The following is a 22,099-nucleotide window of genomic DNA, read 5'->3' on the forward strand; positions in this document are numbered from 1 at the left end:
CGCTGTCTTTTGAGGGGTAAAGGCATTGTGCTTTGGTGTGGATTACTCAGAGACAATTAAACAAAGAAGGAAACCAAATTTCCCTTTAATTGAAATTAAAGGGATAGTTAATGCAGAAAAAGGAGAGGAAAGGCTGAAGTAAAGTGTCAAGAAATGAGTGACAAGCCTCATATTCTAGATCCTGAGCCCTTTAATAAACTAATTAGGCCAGAGAAGACTTTTAGGAAAGGAATAGTCAAAGAAATTAAAATTTAATATTTTCAATTTTTACATACATTGTTTTAAAAATTATTTTTATTCATATGACTGTGTGTGTGTGTGTGTGTGTGTGTGTGTGTGTGTGTGTGTGTGTGTGTGACATAGACCTACTCCAAAAATGCCATACCTCCTAATTCTTCCCAAAGACCTCTACCAAGTGGGAACCAAATATTCACAGATATGAGTCCATGAACTACCATAATCACTAATAATATTGATTTTTTAGAAGCTATATTATGAACAGGTACTTTACCAGGGACTTGAAATTATTGACTCATTTAGTTAATAAAAGGACTTATTAGTGAGAACACTTATTTAATACAATTTTAGATACAGAGTTTATATCTCAGTGGTTGTACAACAGAGAATATAGATAAGGAATGTGTAATTTAATTGTCTTGTTTCTGTGACAAAATACCCTGATGAAAGCCAATTGTGGAAATAAAGTTCTTGTTCATTTTTGTCCATTACTCATGTTCAGGGGTACAGCCTATCACAGTGGGGAAGGTTGGTTGCAGTCACTGATGGAGGCTATTGATTTTGCATTGGCATTTAGGAAGAAGAGTGGTGGATACTTATGATCATCTCTCTCTTTTTTATTCAGTCTGGTAGTTTGGGTACATTTTCCTACTTCAATTAACGTATCAGTAAAATCCCTCCAAGACATCCCACAAGGTTTGTCTCATGGTTGAATCTCGATCCTTTTAAGTTGATAATTAGCATAAATCATTGGAATCCACCCTTGCCAACTAAACAACCAAACATATCATTTTGAGACTTAATCTCCCGCTTCTTGTCCTCAGAGACTCATAGCTGTCTCATACTACAAAAAGGCACTCAGTACAAATTCAAAAGTCCCCATAGTCTTTAATAGTTCCAACATGTCTAAAAATGCAGATACAGAGTCTCTTCTGAAACTCTGGCAATCTCTCTTTAATTGTTTTCTGGGTGCTTTATTTTTTTTAATGTTTGAGATTAAAATATAATTGCAACATTTCCCCTTCCCTTTCCTCCCTCAAAACCCTCCCATATGTCATATCCCTAAATATAACTTGTTCAGTCAGTATAATGTTACTTATATTTTTGTTTGGAAACCACCCCCCCCCCAAAAAAAAAACCAATTTTCAGGCATCTAATATACAGCAGTGTATAGTAAACATTCTCATTCCAAAAGAGCCAATTTTAGGGATTATCAAGGAAAGATGGATCTGGTCTGACCAAAGTAAGACCATAACCCAGCAAGAGAAATTCAAATCCTAAAACTCCATGTATGGCATCTCTAGCTTGTGATGGAACACATCTTACACTTTCCTCACCCCACCCTGTCTAGCTCTGCCACCTGCTGCACTCACAAGATTCTCTTGAGTAAGCTTCTCTCTATGCATTCAATGTTTCTTGATGGATATCTCATCTTCTAGTACATACAATATCCTGAGGTCTTCATTGCAACTTAGCTTTGGCCATCACAGTTTCACATGATGGCCTACTATGCTCTCATTCCAGAGATTCTGACCCTGCTAAGTATTGCTTGTCTCAGTAGCACTCTTGAGTTATGCTCTGATAATCATGATGTCTTCAATCGTGCATCTTTGATGAGTGTAGAAACAGTAGAACATGAACTACACTTCCAAGTTCTTTTGTCAGCTTGAGACAGAACCTAGTCCTCTTGGACAACAGCCTTTATGTGCTGACCCTAGGAAATGCTTCCATGGGTAAAATCTTTCCATGACCAGAAAGCATTCTCGGTGTAGACTCTGTTCTTTCAAACTGATTTGCATTTTGCCAACTTGAAGCCTTCGGTAGGTAAGGTCGTGTCCGAAGGGCACCAATTCCCTGTACAGAATAGGATGTCTGTCTCTAGTTCTTTCAGTCCCTTTTATCGGAACCACCTAGACTGTAGTTTTAAACTTGCTGGAGCACTTTGCCTTAACAAACAGAACATTTTATGTCTTTCTGCCCCATGTATTACTCTATGTCTCTTTAGACTTAGCTAAGTATGGTGAACATTAACCACGCCACATCTCTGACTGCTGTCATATTTTGAAATTTCCTCCACTGAATACATTCATTCATCACTTCTAAAATTCAGCTCATATAACTTCTGAAGGCATGTGTAGAATGCATCCATATTCTTTGTTTGAACAAAACCCAAATGACCTGTAAACCAGTTCTTGATAAAGTTCTTGTTACCCTCTGGAATCATGGTTTAGGCCTCTTCTTTCTTGCTTGTCTTCAAAGCTCTCACCAGAATTACTCATTAAATTATGCTTACAATGGCTAGGGTTTTTTTTTAAGCTATAAGCACCAAAGTCTTCCCCATTCCTCTAGTAAATCAGTTTCAAAGTCCTATGAATGATAGGCAGGTTTTTCACAGCTATGGCCCTACTTGTACACGCCAGTTTCTATACTGGTTACTCATCTTGTTGCCACAGCAATTTGAAGGTACAGTAAGTAATGTTGAGAAGTCAAAATGGCAGGAGCTTGGGGGACCAAGTTATACTGTATCCACATTCAGGAAGCAGAGAGCAATGACTTTCTTGGACTAAGTTTGTTTTCTTCTTATTCAGTTCAGGTCCCAACCCAATGGAATGGTGCCACTCACATGTAGAATGGGACTTCCCACCTTAACTAACTTAATCTAGGAAATCCCTTATAGATGTGTACAGATAGTTGTCTTCAAGGTGATTCTGTATCCTATCAGGTGTACAATCAAATAAACCATTGCAGAGAATAAGGTAGGAATCTCCACAAAGTCTCCCCATTTTAGACACCAATTTAAAGGCATTAGTACAGTGGAAGGCAAGTAACTACTTGGAGATTACACAGGATTATCAGCAGAGAATGAAGAGGTGTCAAAGTGCTGGAAATGTGCCATTGGCTCAAGAATAATTAATCTCACTAAGTTAGTAGATTAATTTTAACATACAATTTAGAAATGACTTGAGTGTTCAAACACAAATAGTCTGTATGGATGGGCAATATTACCCCCCAGAAGACATTATTAAATGGAAATTGCAGAAAGAGGCATGAGATATCTCTTATGAGTTATTTGTGGAAGGCCCCAGAAATATCTAAAATAACACAAACTATTGGCATTTTCCTTGGTTATTCACTATAACTATATGATAAGTCCCGATTGCTCAAGATACCATGCACTTTGATTTCAGGACAAATAGAAATCAATCTCAAATCTACCAGGGAACTTCCTTTCCAATATATAGTGTTCATAGATACTGAAGGTGCTACACAGACTGCTGAAGCACAAAAGACATCAATGGTCTTACCCAGTGCTGAATGCTGAATACTGCAGAATTGGCCTAAGAGGCAAGATATACGTACTGACGCAATAATGGTACAACAAAGCTACACACCTTCCAGTTGGATTTGAGACCTGCTTCACAGGAGAAAATTTCATGCCCATTACTATATTATGGCCCAAATCTGATATTTTTATTTTACTATATAGTCATGCTGTCAAAATGCCCTATAAATCCCCATGTTTATACCCATAAACCTGAGCTTCTCTCAGAGGTAAAGGAAATTTTTTTTTCTGCAATGTGGTAGTTAGTGGAGAGAGCGTAATAGATCAAAGTGCTAAAAATAAGAAACTGAGTGGTCAGCCTTAAATGAGACATTTATATTAACCCCACTACTGCCAACAAGACTCAGGGAACATTATGGAAGATGAGGTTGAAAAATGTAAGAGTTGGAATGTATTACTTATGTTTCCACCACTGTGATAAATGTCATGGCCAACTCAATTCATAGAAGTAAGTGTTCATTTGGGATCATGGTTCCAGAGGCTTAAGGTACATAATGGTAGAGAAGGATGTCCTCGTGTAGCAGACATAGCAACTGGAACTGGAAGCTGAGACATTAGGGCTCATAACTTGAAGTGCATGCATGGAGAGGGGAGAGTGCATTGAGAATGGTACGAGGCTTTTAAACCCCAAGCCTTCACCCTGACATAATTCTTCCTCAAGGCCATACCACCTAAACCTACTCAAATAGTGCCAACAACTGGAATGGCATGACTTTTGAAATCATGAAATCACAAGCAGTTGTGTTACCTGCACAAGACCCAAACAAGATCAGACCAGCACTAACAATCCCAGGACAGATGGTACAGATGGTCTCTAGACACTAACTGAGGACTGAGAGGCTATTTCCAGTGTGGGAGACCAGTTGTGACCAGCTCACACATTTTACCCCAGGGTACTCTTGAGGAGAGAGGGATAAGAGGTTTAGATAGAAGGATACAGGGGAGAGAAACAAATAGAAACACAGGAGGGCCTGCATCCGTATCCACTAGCCCCTCCTGTCTTATCTAAAGGACTACTTATAGAAAAGCCAAGAGGTAGAGCAAAAGACCTCCCCCTAGCTCAGCCAAGTGCAGACTCTTTCCAATCACCTGGTACCCACACATGTGGTCAAGCAATCCTTTAATGCAGCACTGCTGGGTGAAGCAAGCTCAGATCTCACTAGGAAACCTTTATGGGCCTCCACATTCCAGTTAATAGTTGCTTATGGGAGGTACACTGTTTTTGAGGATGTGGCCATTGGTAGGTTTCCTATGAAATAGTGAATGCCATACCTTTGCACATATAGGCATTACTTACAGATTGATTAGTTACCAGAATAAAGGAGTCATGAAGTTGGGATGGCATGTTAGGGAGGATATTGTGGAAGTTAGAGGAGACAAAATTGAGGGTATATATCATGTTTCATTGTATAAATTTCAAAAATAAGGGATTTTTTAATCAACAAAGCATTTTTGTTCCCTTTCCTTCAAAACACCAGGACATGTCTTTTAAAAGGCAAGAGTGGGATTGAGGACATCTAAGTTTACTGTAGAAATGCCCTAAATGTGAAAAAATTGAGCTAATTTAAAATCTTCTGACATTAATTTCATTCTTTAAAAAATACAGCACATTCTTCTTTTGGTTTTCAAGCAACATTTTGGAAATTTCCTTACAAGCATTTTGGCCTTGGGAAAGGACATCTCGGTTTGCACCTTGAGTTTTTGTTTAATAATTTTATAGCCTTTAGCAAAATTCATCCCTCCCTGAGCCACATTTTCCTACCCTGCAAATTAAATGTAAAACAGCTATGCCCTGAGTTTGTTATGATTTTTCATTGGTATTATGCACACAAAGCACCTACTGCCGAAAAGAAGTTGAAGGAAAAATGCATTCCTTATAGAACATAAATGAACACTTTCCAGGATGACCTGTGGTGACCCTTACAAGAAATGTGGCTATATGGGATGCAAAGTCTCTATATTGTTTTTCTAAATGACCCCAGTCTCCAATTTGCTTCTGCTTTGCTTAATAGGAGATAACTTGCCCTTGAGCTCAGATGACCCTTCTGAATGTTGTAAATGAATTGAAAGAAAAGTTTTAATGAGAAAACAAATCTCTGTGACAATTAAGTAGATAATTTAGTAAGTCTAAGTCTTCAGTCATATGCAGACATCAAAAATACAGTCTTATAGAGATAATTCCAGTATACATTCAGTGTCTCAAGACACTCTTATGCAATCATCAATATTGGAAAGTTAATGTTAATATATTACTGCCACCTAATCTACAGATATTATCCAATTTTTTCCTGATCATCCTAAAAATATTAACATTTATTTCAGTATAATAGACATGCAAAACACTACTTATGTAAGAACTGTATGCTCTGGTATGTCTTGATGTGTATGTACAAGTCAATGAGGCCATCATCACAATTAAGAGAGTGAACATGTATACCATGCTTGAAAGTTTCTCATTTTTCTTCATAAACTGTCATGTCCTAGTCCCCCCCCATAAATAAGTGTTCTCCCCTTCTAAAGCAACTACAGAACTACAGAAAACTATGTTCAGTTTTTTATTGCATTTTAGGGTTGCATTCAGATAATTATATATTTCTTTTTCATTTCTAACATTATGATGAAGGATGTCCAAACAGAAAAGTAAATTTATACTCCTGTAATAAATTCTTAAATGGCAAAGATGTGTTATATATTATTGGATCTAACATTTAAAAATCTAATTATGATGTTTGTTCATATATTCATTGGAGACATGGTTTTAGAGATTTTATTTCTTTTAATTGCTATTTGTTTTTGATAGTAGCACATTATTATCCTCCTGATATGCCTGGGAAGTAAGTAATTCTCTTCAATTTTCTGAAATGCTTCGAGTATTTCAATTTATTTAATTAAGAAGCTGTTATAATTCACCATTGATGCTTTCTGCATCTGTAGTTTACATTGTTGGAAAGTGTTACCTACAATTTCAATTTCTCTCATAGTTGAAATTTCTTTTACAGTTGCATGGCTATCCATCTTTGTTTCTCTTTTTAACACCTACTACTTTTGCAAAAGAGCAGGTTTCAGCATCTCTAACTATTTCTCCTTTAGTGAAATGGGTTACTGTTTGTCAGGCAATGTATTTAATCTGATATTGAATCTATCATCATAGTTGTGAGTGTAGCATTTTATGATCCTTAATAATTTGTCTTTTTTTTTTCTTGTCATTCTTGCTGGAAATTTATCCATTTTATTGATGCTTTCAAATACCACATTTAGTTTTGTTGATTTTTCCCTTGGGATGTCTTGTTTGCTTTATTGATATTTTAACCAGAATACTACCATTGTTTCTCCCTTGGACATTCTTATATCTGAGCCATCAGTAATTGCCACCCAGTCTGAGGAAGAGTTTATGCGCCCAGTTGATCTTTCCAGAATGTGCACTCACAGACCTGCCCATTGATATGGGTATGTCTCTTACTCGATTTCAGATCTGATCAAACTTACAACAAAATTAACCATCACAAAGATCTTTGTTATTTATAATGTAGATATTTAGTACTATAAATACTCAACTAGCCACAATGAATCCCTTTGTAGTCTTTCATTATCACTTTTAGCTAAAAATATCTATTTTTTCTTTGATTTCTATTTTCCCTATGTATTATTTGGATATGATATTTTATTTCCAAATATCAGAAGACTTCTCAGTTACCCTTTTCTCAAAAGTGAATTCCTAATCTAATGACATTTTAATCAAAGAAATTTATTTTATGAATTGAATAATTCTAATTTATGCAAACTTGTTTGATGGCTAGAACATGCATTAAATTGGTAAATTACTCCCTGTGCATTTGAAAAAAAATTGTATTCTGCTAATATCAGAGGGTACTCTTCTACAGAAGATGCCAACTAGTTTTGGCAAGTGGTGTTTTTCACATTGTCTATGCACTTCCTGCTTTCTTCAATATTTCTTTGTCAGTTTTTCAAAGGTAGCATTAGGATCTCTCACTATAATTCCTTCATGTATTCAACAACTCTTTTATTAGTGGCATAAACCTTTATTATTGTTACATCACCTAACTAAAAAAAATTTATCATTATGAAATGATCCTCTTTATCCTTACTACAAATGTTACTGTGCTTACAGTACCATAATCTGATCATGTGTGATACATAGCTACTGTGACACACTCCTCTGAATAAATCTTATCTAGTGAAAGGACACCCTTGTCCTCATACTTCTGACACTGTACCAAAATAGCTGCTCTCACACCCTCATCTCTGAATGAATGTCTGCTTGTTAATCCTTCCTAATGTTTCAATATTCCAGGTTGGGTCCTCCCTTATTTCTACTCATTATTTATAATACTTACTTCTATATAGAACACTTGTACAAATGCTCTCTTCCCACAGCCCACCCTAGACAGGAATTTGTTCCATCACACTTGGGCTCCAGGTCCCTTCACCAGACTGGCCACCCTCATGCTACTTAGGCTCCCACACCAAGTGCCAGCATTTCATTAACAACATCTATGTAGAGAGAAATAGACACAGAGCCCTTAACTTCAACACAGCTTTATTAAATGCTTTTCCTAGGCTATTACAGCTCCTACATCTCCAACTGAATTGCTGATTGCTTTACTGAGTCTTAACAAATGGCTTTAGATAAAGCCACTTAGGAAGAGAGGAGCAAAGAAAGAGGAAGCCAAAGCACCCATCTTCATGCTTGACAAATTTTGTTCCAAGATTTTAGTCTAGATAAAAGACAATCGTCTTTTAAAACTATTTTTGCCAAGGCAAACTGTTTGTGTCAATGTATAATCATCTGGATAAGATTTTAAATGCAGGGTAAACATATGGAGTACAGAAAACAGACTTCCCCACATGTTTCTATTCTGAAATTGGATCTACAGTGGAACAATGAGGAATTCCAGGGGAAAGCAATAACTAAGTGTTAACCTTAAGCATTAGATGAGGAAAATGAAAACAACATATGAGAATGGTCATTACACTCTGAAAGAAATTAGGATGTTTCCAGGAAAATAACTTGTCTCAGGGCTAAATGTTTGGTATATTCATTGTTGAATCTTATATAGTGTATTCCCAAGTAAAGCAAGGTTGAAATCAGTGTTTAAGCTTTCATTTTGACCATGTTGATGGGATATTTAAACTCACTTGTACATTAAACACACCATTCATATTGTGGATAATGAAATCTATTTGTAGGACTGATATCCACAGTATATATAAATGAATATAACTCATCTTCAACTAATATTCCACAAGATTTTCCCATTTTTATCTAAACAAAAATGAAAGGTTTTAACTGTAACATAGTAAAATTGTATACAATAAGAACAATTATCAAGTAAGAATTATATTCACAACGTCCAACCCATTTGTGTCTGGAAAGTTTAGAAAAAATACTTCATTATCTATCCTATCTTAGTGAATCCAAAGTTTTATACCTAATTTACTTTCTATACTAAGGAAAACTGCAATTCTAATTATTTAGTCTTTAACTCCATCAAAGATCCCAGAAGGATATAATATTACCTAACAATGGAGACATCTGACTGCCTAGACAGTCACCTAAGTTCCTCTGCAATGTTGGGGCATCCATCTTCAGCCTACAAGCCTAGAGTATCTGATAGACTTTTTAGTGAAGCAGAAAATTTGAAGGACTGTCCTGCTTTGTACTGGCAATGTTCATCTGTCACTTTTCTCTGTGTTCTGCAGAATATCTGGCAGACTCTTTTATGAAGCAGGAAGCTTGAAGGACTGCCCTGCCTTATTTTGGCAAAGTTCAACAATCTTTTTCCTGTGTACCACTTGTCCAATCTATATAACATACTGTCAGCAGTCAAGCCATGAGGAATTCCTTGCTCAAATGGCTAGCTTTGCCACAATGAAAGCAAACTCCATAAGGAGTTTCTTCAATGCTCATCATCCTTTTATGAAGTAAATTTGTGCTGCCAAGAGCAAATGTGTTTCATTGTCATGAAATACTTCAGGTTATTAAAATCCTAAATGCTATATTCTGTAGGTTTTTGAAGAGTTTGAAAATAATCTACCTGTCTAAAATATATCTGTTTAACCTTGAAAACATACCTAACATGTGGCTACAAGTTTGATTATTATAGATTACGTACTAATTTCATTACTTAATTATACATTGAATTTTTAAAATGAGCTGCATAGGAAAGACAAACATGGTATGTACTCACTCATAGCAGGATACTAGACATGAAACAAGGATGAATTGTCTGCTACTCACATCACCAGGGAGGCTACCCGGAAAACAGGACCCCAAGAAAGACACAGGGATCGCCCAATGACAGAGAAATGGAATGAGATCTACATGAACAGCCTGGACATGAGTGGGGGTAATGAAAGGCGAGGGTTGAGGGAAAGAGAGCTTGGGGGAGCGGGAGATCCCAGCTGGATCAACAACAGAGAGGGAGAACAAGGAATAGGAGACCATGGTAAATGAAGACCACATGAGAACAGGAAGAAGCAAAGTGCTAGAGAGGCCCACAGAAATCCACAAAGATACCCACACAACAGACTGCTGGCAATGGTCGAGAGACAGCCCGAACTGACCTACTCTGGTGATGGGATGGCCAAACACCCTAATTGTTGTGCTAGAAACCTCATCCAACTACTGAGGGATCTGGATGCAGAGATCCATGACTAGGCCCTGGGTGGATCTCTGGGAGTCCAATTAACGAGAATGAGGAGGGTTTATATGAGCGAGAATTGTTGAGACCAAGGTTGGATAAAGCACAGGGACAAATAGCCAAATGAATGGAAACACATGAACTATGAACCAATGGCTGAGGGGTCCACACTGGATCAGGCCCTCCGAATGGGTGAGACAGTTGATTGGCTTGATCTGTTTGGGAGGCATCCAGGCAGTGGGACCAGATCTTGTGCTCATTGCATGAGTTGGCTGTTTGAAACCTGGGGCCTATGCAGGATTGTTTGGCTCGGCCTGGGAGGAGGGGACTAGACCTACCTGGACTGAGTCTACCAGGTTGACCTCAGTCTGTGGGGAAGGCTTTGCCCTGGAGGAGATGGGAATGGGGGGGGGCGTTGGGGGGAAGGTGAGGGGGACGGGAGGGGGGAGAACAAGGGAATCCGTGACCGATATGTAGAACTGAATTGTATTGCAAAATAAATTAAAATAAATTAAAAAAAAAAAAAAAAAGAGCTGCATAGGCACAATACCCTAAACAAGAGTAGAAATGTATATTCAGTATAACAAAAATAACTTTAAATTTGGATCACTATACCAAAATCTGCACCAATGCAAAATATCTGAGATTAATAATTGTCTTTTTATCCTATATTCCTATATTCTCCTAAATGATAACAAATATCCACAAACCACCAAATAACAAAAGACGGTCTACCCCTTCTCTTTAGAATGTGAGTTTCATGCTCTCCAGACTGCTTTCTGTTGTCTGTGGGTAAATTCTAAAAGTAATCTCTAGGGGCCCCTGAGAAAAATGAGATAATGGCCAAGTCATAGGAATACCAATGGTAACTTTTCTTGTTATATATCACCTGTCAAGTTTCAGGAGGTCTTCCATGATTATACCTCATCCATATCCATATCAACCCTGAAGGAATCCATAGCCTCTCATTTCCTGTGGGAACAAAAGTAAAACCTCTTTTCCAAAACTATATAATATTTGTGTTCCATTTTAAAGTTAAAACATTCCTAAAATATTTAGGCTGGATTATTTTGGCAGTCCCTCTTTCAATCCCATGTTTCTTTGCAACTGTCATTTGCTGATCAGCAATCAAAAAATTCAAGGTCAATACAGCAACATACAGGATCCAGACTCCCTACATATTTCCCATCTCAATGTGCCTTATTCTTTCTTAAATACTTTATTATTTTAAACTATTCATTTTTTTCTATGACTGTCTATATGCTTTCTCTTTCTTTCTTAAGCCTACACACATTGTTAAACACACTGTAACCTGTTTAGAGTTTTTTATATCTGGATCTGTCTTTACTGCATATCTCTAATCTTATTTTGTCTGCATGAGCAAAAAACTGCTAAGATCCACCTAATTCTTGGGTTGTGAAAGCCAAGCCTAAAGCTCACAAGTGAATTTGACCAAGAATGGTATTCAACCCCCTAACTCCGGAATGCCAGTGCCCTACCTTGTGGCAGGTGTTTTTTTACTTAGTTTTTTATTTCTATTTAGCATAATAAGACTGTTAAGTGTTCTTCTGTAAGGCAAGTTTCTTAAAAGAGCAGTATCTATTTGTTTGTTTGGTTGGTTGGTTAGTTGGTTGATTGGTTGGTTTTTAGCTTTCTCAGGTCCTGTGGATATTCAAGCCTCATGTTGGTATATCAAATGTTGTTGGCTTTTTTATTCTTTTCTCTTTGGGGATCCAAAACCCAGCTCCCAAATAATCATATGGAGACTTATTATTACTTATGAATGCCCAACCTTAGTTTGACTTGTTTCTAGCCAGCTTTTCTTAACTTAAATTATCCTGTCTACCTTTGCCTCTGGGCTTTTACCTTTCTCTATTTCTGTATATCTTTTCTTTCCTTCTTATTCCATGTCTTGCTGTGTGGTTGGGTGGCTGGACCCTGGCATTTTCCTCTCCTTCTCCTTTTCTTGCTCCTACCTTTTCCTTTTTCTCCTTCTATTTATTCTCCCTGCCTGCAGCCCCACCTCTCCTCCTTCTGCCTAACTATTAGCCATTCAGATCTTTGTTAGACCAATTACGTGTTTTAGGCAGGCAAAGTAACACAGTTTCACCAAATTCAACAAATGCAACATAAAAGAATACAATGCATCTTTGCATCATTAAACAAATATTCCATAGCATAAATGAATGTAACACATCTCAACTAATATTCCATGATACATGCCTACTATTTTATAATTGGATTTTTTTTTCACTTATCATTTTAGTTTTTGGAAATAATTGTATTTTTCGCTCCAAGACTATAACTATTCCACTGTGTGGATATAGCAAGAAGTCTCTGCATAACATGATGGACATTTTAGAAATTTCTGTACCTATTCTATTACAAGATATTCTGTCATAAAATTTTAAAAGTTATAAATATTCATACAAAATTACACTTGTATAGAATATAACTGGTGAATAAAAATAGACAAACATTAATATTCTTTTTAAAAAAGAATATTCATTTATTTATTTTTATTGTGTGCCATTATTTTTTTTTGGATGTGGTCTCTTTTTGTGTATATGTTGAGGTACAGGTAGTGGGCAATTTTTCATTGACATATTGAGGTTGTTGACAATAAAAATAATTTGTGTTCTTATCCAAAAATTATTTTTATGATGATTGTCACCTTGATACATTTTTTTTCTTTATCACAATTTTTCCTCCTATGACTTTTATGTTGCATGACATGTTAGAAATAGGCACATTCTGTAGGTATAAAAAGAAAATTACAATGAGATTTCTTACTGTCACACAAGCACAGCTAGGTAAGAACTTGGAAAATAGAGTCTTTATTTGAATTTGTTATGTGTCAATTTCAGTTTTGATTATTAGTTAAAGGAATATGACAATGATCAACCAAAACCAACATATGTGTGTATAAATAGAATTTATATAAACATATAGCTTAGAAATGCATAATTACATACATTCACGCATGCCTGTATACAACAGACATATATGAGTTTGAGTTTCAAAATTAGTATACCTATATGACATAGTAATTTCCCTATATTTGCAATAGAGCTTCAGGTAATGTTAGAAAGGGTACCAGGAACTTACTTATAAATTAGTGGTCAGACCAGTTTCTGTTGTTTTGCTTGAATATGAAAGAGGCAAAAAAATGTATAAATAATCTAATTTCTCTAGGTGTTAACAGATTTGGAATTTCCTTCCACAACAAGTTAATAGATCCAAACAGTGGTGTATGTGGAAAAGGTCACAGAATGGGCTTATTTGTTTTCCAAACTTTAAACCACAGGGACCAGTTTTGATACAAGCAGCTATGCATGATGCAAAGCACAATATACATGAACAGCCTGGACGTGAGTGGGGGTAATGAAGGGCGAGGGTCGAGGGAAAGAGAGCTTGGGGGAGCGGGAGATCCCAGCTGGATCAAGAACAGAGAGGGAGAACAAGGAATAGGAGACCATGGTAAATGAAGATCACATGAGAATAGGAAGAAGCAAAGTGCTAGAGAGGCCCACAGAAATCCACAAAGATAACCCCACAATAGACTGCTGACAATGGTCGAGAGACAGCTGGAACTGACCTACTCTGGTGATAGGATGGCCAAACACCCTAATTGTCCTGCTAGAAACCCCATCCAATGACTGAGGGAACTGGATGCAGAGATCCATGGCCAGGCCCCGGGTAGAGCTCCGGGAGTCCAATTGGCGAGAAAGAGGAGGGTTTATATGAGCGAGAATTGTTGAGACCAAGGTTGGATAAAGCACAGGGACAAATAGCCAAACAAATGGAAACACATGAACTATGAACCAATGACTGAGGGGCCCCCACCTGGATCAGGCCCTCTGAATAGGTGAGACAGTTGATTGGCTTGATCTGTTTGGGAGGCATCCAGGCAGTGGGACTGGGTCCTGTGCTCATTGCATGAGTTGGCTGTTTGAAACCTGGGGCTTATGCAGGGACGCTTGGCTCAGCCTGGGAGGAGGGGACTGGACCTGCCTGGACTGAGTCTACCATGTTGATCTCAGTCCTGGGGGAGTCTTTGTCCTGGAGGAGATGGAAATGGGGGGTGGGCTGGGGGGAAGGTGAGGGGGGCGAGAGGGAGGAGAACAAGGGAATCCGTGGTTGATATGTAGAATTAAACTATATTGTAAAATAAAATAAAATAAAGTTAATGAACTAAGGGAGTTTTTATATGGCAACTACTTGCTAGGAAAAGACTAATGGTGTGAACCAAAACAATAATTTAAGTCTTATAATCTGAGAAACAGCATGTTGACTATTGCTACTTCTATGGGAATATTCAAGTCAGAGATCTCAAACTAACTTCTTTTCTGTATTGTTTCTGTTACATGGAAATGAATACTAATCTCTTCCTACATTTACAATATTCATTCTTTGCAAGGAGGTTATCTCTTATGAGCTTTGGTGAAAGACAGAGAGGCTTTAAGACATATTTGATTTTAATGAGCTTATAGGGAGTTTAGGAGTGGAAGAAGAGAGAAAGAAAACATATAAAATAAGATACCGGGAGGGTAGCTTTCCCTTAAGTTCCATCAAAATTTTCTGACATGCTCTTGTTGCTAATAGACTCAGAATGTCCCTGAAGATGGAAGGAAAAAAATATTAACATAACCTGGATATCCCTAAGATCATTATTTTACAGTTACGCCAAGAACAGATTGGCTGAAATAACATGTTATCTAAGACAGATACAGATAAACTTAGAGAACACAGACTTATTAGTAATTGTGAATGTCCATTATTTCTACAGTGTTCATGTGAGTTTCACATGAAAACATTCCAAAAGAGTAGAAGACCCAGGAAGTGACATGCTCTAATCATGCTGTAGAAGGACACAGGCTGAGCCTGTGTTCATTCTCTGCATTGCTGAATCACTCCCACTTTGCCAATCCTTCATCCTCACTGTTTTGTCCCTTTAGACTTTTACTTCACCTCAACACTGTCAGAGACAAGTTGTTAGAGACATGTTCTCTTTACTCTGTCTTCCACCCTCTCTCCACACTGATATGTAATAGTCATATAATGAAACACCGCTTTGGAAGGTGTTTGCATAGAATGGCTGGCTCTTAGAATAGTTGATTTCTTTTAGGTTACATTTAATGGAGTGGTATGGAGGTAGGAAGAAGATAAACACCAACTCCCTTTGTAAATAACAGCAGTCTGCATATTTCTAAGACCAGAATGTCCATTTGAATACTCCAGTCATAACAGGTTATGTGGCTGAATAGAAAAACAAGAGGTCAAGTGGAACCAGTTAAGCCAGGATCATCTCCAGAATCTGCTGGCAAGGTCTATTGTGTTCAACAGTATGTGAAATTAGTCATCCTTCAGTCTCCACAGGAAGACAGCCATCCACATTCATTTGCTTACAGTCTATTTCCACTCAAAACTTGCAACTGAGCAGTCATTTCCATCCTTACTAAAAGTGCTTTGAAATCTGGTATAACCAATGACTGCTTTCTTTCATATTCTTCTTCTTCGTAGATATCTCTGCAGCCATTGACACCAAAGTATTTTGTCCATTTTTTTTTTTATCTAAAAGAACATCTTGCTACAGTGTCATGTGTGACATTAAATGGGAAATTGCGACTGACTATGTGAACTTGCAGGGAGGCACAGGAAGCAAGTTACTCATCATCAAAGAAAGAATACAAATTATAAATTTCCTTGAAATCCTGTGTTCATCTCAGTTGTTTGTTTAAATTAAGTGACTGAAAGCTTGAGCATCATTGGAGAAGTACCATTTCAGGCAAAGGTGCTATATATTTTTTTGCTGAATTGTCCATACTAGGTTAACAGAACTCACTAAAAATGATTAAAGAATTGACTAATTGGCAGAGGCTGAGAATAATCATGAGAAATGAAAATTCTCTTAAGGACACAAACATTCATAAAACATTCATAAAATGAACTCAGCTTAAGCATCTTCCAATAAAAGAGAGTCTCAATGTTGTTATGAAAGTCATTATTCAAGTAGGACCATTCTTTCTTCCCTTTTGCTCCCTCATTTCCATGCCAGAGGGGTCAGACTTCTCCATGAGCCAGATAGAGGTAGGTACAGAAGTAACAGAAGGGGAAAAACACATTTGCTATACATAGCTTTTCTTTTTTATAGAAATGAAGCCCCAGTCTATATTAATGTTTATCCAAGAGAAGATAAAGTTCTTTGTATGATCTCCACATTTCCACATCACAACCTCTAATTTCAAATAATGTTTAATTATGTCAGAGTTAACAGAGAGACTGTAGGTTTTGATTAATAAATAGAATATTCACTGTTGAACAAATTTAAATAAACAGTGAGAAAGAAAAGAAAGATCTTCAGAAACAGAAGGAGAAAAATGACTATGGGATGCACATGGGATGTTTATCACAGAATCCTGTTAATCTTAATTGTAGAGAGTTAACATGTTTTAACTTTCTTTTTATTTATTCTTTACGTCTTTCACATCATGTCTCCACATCACATCTCCCTATCTCACGCATCTCACTGCCCCCAGAAAAATAAAATAAAATAAAACTTAATAGAAGGGGAAAGAAAAAAAAAGGAAGAAAGGGAGAATCTCATCATGGAAGCTGCAGTGTGATACAGTGAGTCACACAGTAAACCCTTTTATCCATACATTTCTATGTGCAGGAGTTCATCCCAAAGAGTTTTCTCCTTCTGTTTCTGTGGATCTTTGGTTGTGTTCCACCCATGGAAAAACATCCTGCAATGCAGAAGACAAGGATTTAATGGAATAAGCCCTGTCAAAGACTTAGTTTCTGCATGCTCCAATTATGTCAGTATCCACTGGATCTAACAGCTCAGAATATCATTAAGTCTCATCTTGTCTCTTGATTTTCCAGTAATAATACAAACAGACTTAAGAAACAAGAAATGAAAGATCTTAAAAGAGGTAATAAAGCACAAAAGTTATGAAGGAGAAATGGGGGAAAATGGGGAAGACTCTAAGGTGGATTAGAGGGTAGAACAGAAGAGAGGAGAGGGGTGGGTAGCTGAAACACTAAAGGTACTTGAAACTGTCAGAAGGAAACTTCATATTTCATAAGGTCCCATACAATTTAATTGAAGTTACTCTATGTGGGGATTAATATTCCTTCCAGAAGTCATAAGTTGTCAGAACTCAAACAAAAGAAAAATAACAACACAAACCAACAAAACAAACAAAGGCAACTGCCACATATGGAATGCCCCCTTTTGAGTAGTTGGTCAAGGGAGTCAAGTAGTTGATAGGGGCATATCAAACCCCTATAAACATTACAGGCTATTGCCATCTCTCTTGCTTTCCCACAACTTGATACCAAGACCCTGTTCTAAAGATACCATACACTGATGTCACAGGACATAGAGAAAATAAATCACTACGGTTCTGTAAACTTACCTGATTTCCTAATACTAGAATGTGCCCATGCAGACTGTTGGGGGAGGAAAGTTTTCAAAAGACTTACTCACCTATAAACTCTGGGAGCTACACTAATCATCAGTCTGATAAGAAATGCCCCTTGCCTGAGACTTAGAGGCCGGCCCCCAGCTCCCATCTTGCTCCAGACTTCCCTTTTACAACACTGGTGAGTGCCCGTCCTTGCCCCAGACCCCATCCCTGGGCACCAGCCACTCCAGGGAAGACCTGCCCAACTCGGCCCCAGGTTCTGGCCACCGGGCAGGTTCCCTGCTAGCCCCACCGGGAAGGATCCCCTTCTCCAAGACCCCTGGCAGACCCTGCAGTCTCCACGCCCTGCCCCCACGCCCATCCGCCTGAGCCCCAAACCTCTTCCTGAGACTTAGAGGCCGGCCCCCAGCTCCCATCTTGCTCCGGACTTCCCTTTTGGAACACTGGTTCCCAGCTAGCTCCACCGGGAAGGATCCCCTTCTCCAAGACCCCTGGCAGACCCTGCAGTCTCCACGCCCTGCCCCCACGCCCATCCGCCTGAGCCCCAAGCCTCTTCCTGAGACTTACAGGCCGGCCCCCAGCTCCCATCTTGCTCCGGACTTCCCTTTTGGAACACTGACTTCCCTTTTGGAACACTGGTCTGTCTGAACCAAGTGTGCGGATAAGGCCAAGAACGAACCACAAGGAGATGGGCAGACGTCAAGGCAGAAACATATACAACAAAACGAATAGCAATACAGCATCACCAGGCCCTAGCCCTCCTCCAACACCTAGACCTGAACATCAGAAATTGGAAGAAGCAGAAGAAAACAGCCTTATGAATGACATCATGAAGAAGCTAGAGGCTTGTGTAGAGGAAAAGACAAAAAAATGTGAAGAACGCTGTAAACAACTAGAGGAAAGGGCAAACAAATTAGAAGAAATCAATAAAGTCCTGGAAGAAAACAATAAAATACTGAGAGAAAATCAAGAAAAATCAATGAAACAAATGAAGGAAACAGTCCAAGACCTGAAAAGGGAAATAGAAAAAATGAAGAAGACACAAACAGAGGGAATGCTGGAAATAGAAAATCTGAGAAAACGATTGGGAACTTCAGATGCAAGTATAATCAACAGAATGCAAGAGATGGAAGAGAGGATCTCTAGCGTTGAAGATACAGTAGAAGAAATACATTCATCAGTCAAAGAAAACACTAAAGCCAACAAAGTCATGAACCAAAATGTCCAAGAAATTTGGGACACCATGAAAAGACCAAACCTAAGAATAATAGGGGTCGAAGAAGGAGAAGAATACCAACTCAAGGGCACAGAAAATATATTCAACAAGATCATAGAAGAAAACTTTCCCAACTTAAAGAAGGAAATGCCTATGAAGATACAAGAAGCTTATAGAACACCAAACAGACTAGACCCCCCAAAAAAGTCCCCTCGCCACATAATAGTTAAACAACTAAACGTACAGAATAAAGAAAGAATATTAAGAGCAGCAAAGGAAAAAGGCCAAGTGACATATAAAGGCAAACCCATCAGAATAACACCCGATTTCTCAATGGAGACTTTGAAAGCCAGAAGAACCTGGACAGATGTAATGCAGACACTAAGAGACCATGGATGTCAACCTAGACTAATATACCCAGCAAAACTTTCAATCACCATAGATGGAGTGAACAAGACATTCCATGACAAAGCCAGATTTAAACAATACTTATCCACAAACCCAGCCCTACAGAAAGCACTAGAAGGAAAATTCCAACCTAAGGAAGTCAGATACACCCTCGAAAACACAGGCAACAGATAAAGCCACAGCAGTAAACCCCAACGTATAGAAGTACCCACACATCACCACCAAAAAATAACAGGAATGAACAATCACTGGTCATTAATTTCCCTCAATATCAATGGACTTAATTCACCTATAAAAAGACATAGGCTTACAGAATGGATACGAAAGCAGGACCCATCTTTCTGCTGCATACAAGAAACACATCTCAAATTCAAAGATAGACACTACCTAAAAATAAAAGGCTGGGAAAAGACTTTCCAATCAAACGGTCTTAAGAAACAAGCGGGTGTAGCCATCCTGATATCCAGCAAAATAGACTTCAAACTAAAATCAATCAAAAGAGATCAAGAAGGGCATTACATACTCATCACAGGAAAGATCCACCAAGATGAAGTCTCAATTCTGAATATTTATGCCCCAAACACAAGGGCACCCACATATGTAAAATAAACATTACTAAAGCTTAAATCACATATAAAACCCCACACATTAATAGTGGGAGACCTCAACACCCCACTTTCACCACTGGACAGATCTCCCAAATTGAAACTTAACAGAGAAATAAAGGACTTAACTGATGTCATGACTCAAATGGACTTAATCGATATCTACAGAACATTCCATCCTAACAAAAAAGAATATACCTTCTTCTCAGCACCCCATGGAACCTTCTCTAAAATTGACCACATACTTGGCCACAAAACAAATCTAAACAGATACAAAACAATTGGAATAACCTCCTGTGTTCTATCAGACCACCATGGTCTAAAGTTGGATTTCAACAACAACAAAAACTACAGAAAACCTGCAATCTCATGGAAACTGAATAATACCCAACTGAATCACCAATGGGTTAAGGAAGAAATAAAGAAAGAAATTAAAGACTTCCTAGAGATCAATGAAAATGAAGACACCACATATCCAAATTTATGGGACACTATGAAAGCAGTACTAAGAGGGAAATTCATAGCACTAAATGCCCACATAAATAAGTTGGAGAAATCTCACACTAGAGACTTAACAGCATACCTGAAAGCTCTAGAACAAGAACAAGCACAGTCTCCCAGGAAAAATAGACGCCAGGAAATTATCAAAGTGAGAGCTGAAATCAATAAAATAGAAACAAAGAGAACATTACAAAAAATTAATGAAACAAAGAGTTGGTTCTTTGAGAAAATCAACAAGATAGACAAGCCCTTATCCAAACTAACCAAAAGACAGAGAGAGAGCATCCAAATCAACAAAATCAGAAATGAAAAGGGGGACATAACAACAGACATTGAGGAAATCCAGAGAATCATCAGGTCATACTTCAAAAACCTCTATTCGACAAAACTGGAAAACCTAAAAGAAATGGATAACTTTCTGGATAGGTACCACACACCTAAGTTAAATCAAGACCAGATAAACTATTTAAATAGTCCAATAACCCCTAACGAAATAGAAACAGTCATTAAAAGTCTCCCAACCAAAAAAAGCCCAGGACCAGATGGTTTCAGCGCAGAATTCTACCAGATCTTCAAAGAAGAGTTAATACCAATACTCTCTAAATTGTTCCACACAATAGAAACAGAAGGAACATTACCAAACTCCTTCTACGAGGCTACAATTACCCTAATTCCTAAACCAAACAAGGATACAACAAAGAAAGAGAACTACAGACCGATCTCCCTCATGAACATTGATGCAAAAATACTCAATAAAATACTGGCAAACAGACTCCAAGAACACATCAAAACAATTAGCCACCATGATCAAGTAGGATTCATTCCAGGGATGCAAGGGTGGTTCAACATACGAAAGTCCGTCAATGTAATACACCATATAAACAAACTCAAAGAAAAAAACCATATGATCATCTCACTGGATGCAGAAAAGGCATTTGACAAAATCCAACACCCCTTCATGATAAAGGTATTGGAGCGATCAGGAATACAGGGAACATACCTAAACATAATAAAGGCAATTTACAGCAAGCCAACAGCCAACATCAAATTAAATGGAGAGAAACTCAAAGCAATTCCACTAAAATCAGGAACGAGGCAAGGCTGTCCACTCTCCCCATACTTATTCAATATAGTACTTGAAGTTCTAGCCAGAGCAATAAGACAACATAAGGAGATTAAGGGGATACAAATTGGAAAGGAAGAAGTCAAGCTTTCCCTATTTGCAGATGACATGATAGTATACTTGAGCGACCCCAAAGATTCCACCAAGGAACTGATACAGCTTATAAACACCTTCAGCAACATAGCAGGATACAAGATCAACTCAAAAAAATCAGTAGCCCTCCTATATACAATGGACAAAGAAGCGGAGAAGGAAATCAGAGATACATCACCCTTTACTATAGCCACAAATGACATAAAATACCTTGGGGTAACACTAACCAAGCAAGTGAAGGACCTATATGACAAGAACTTTAAGTCCCTGAAAAAAGAAATTGAAGAAGATGTCAGAAAATGGAAAGATCTCCCATGCTCATGGATAGGCAGGACTAACATAGTAAAAATGGCAATCTTACCAAAAGCAATCTACAGATTCAATGCAATCCCCATCAAAATACCAACACAATTCTTCACAGACCTGGAAAAAATAATACTCAACTTCATATGGAAAAACAAAAAACCCAGGATAGCCA

This window comes from Peromyscus californicus, unplaced genomic scaffold, assembly GCF_007827085.1.
Source record: "Peromyscus californicus insignis strain IS unplaced genomic scaffold, ASM782708v3 Scaffold_18__1_contigs__length_77618521, whole genome shotgun sequence".
In the NCBI taxonomy this organism is placed as follows: Eukaryota; Metazoa; Chordata; class Mammalia; order Rodentia; family Cricetidae; genus Peromyscus; species Peromyscus californicus.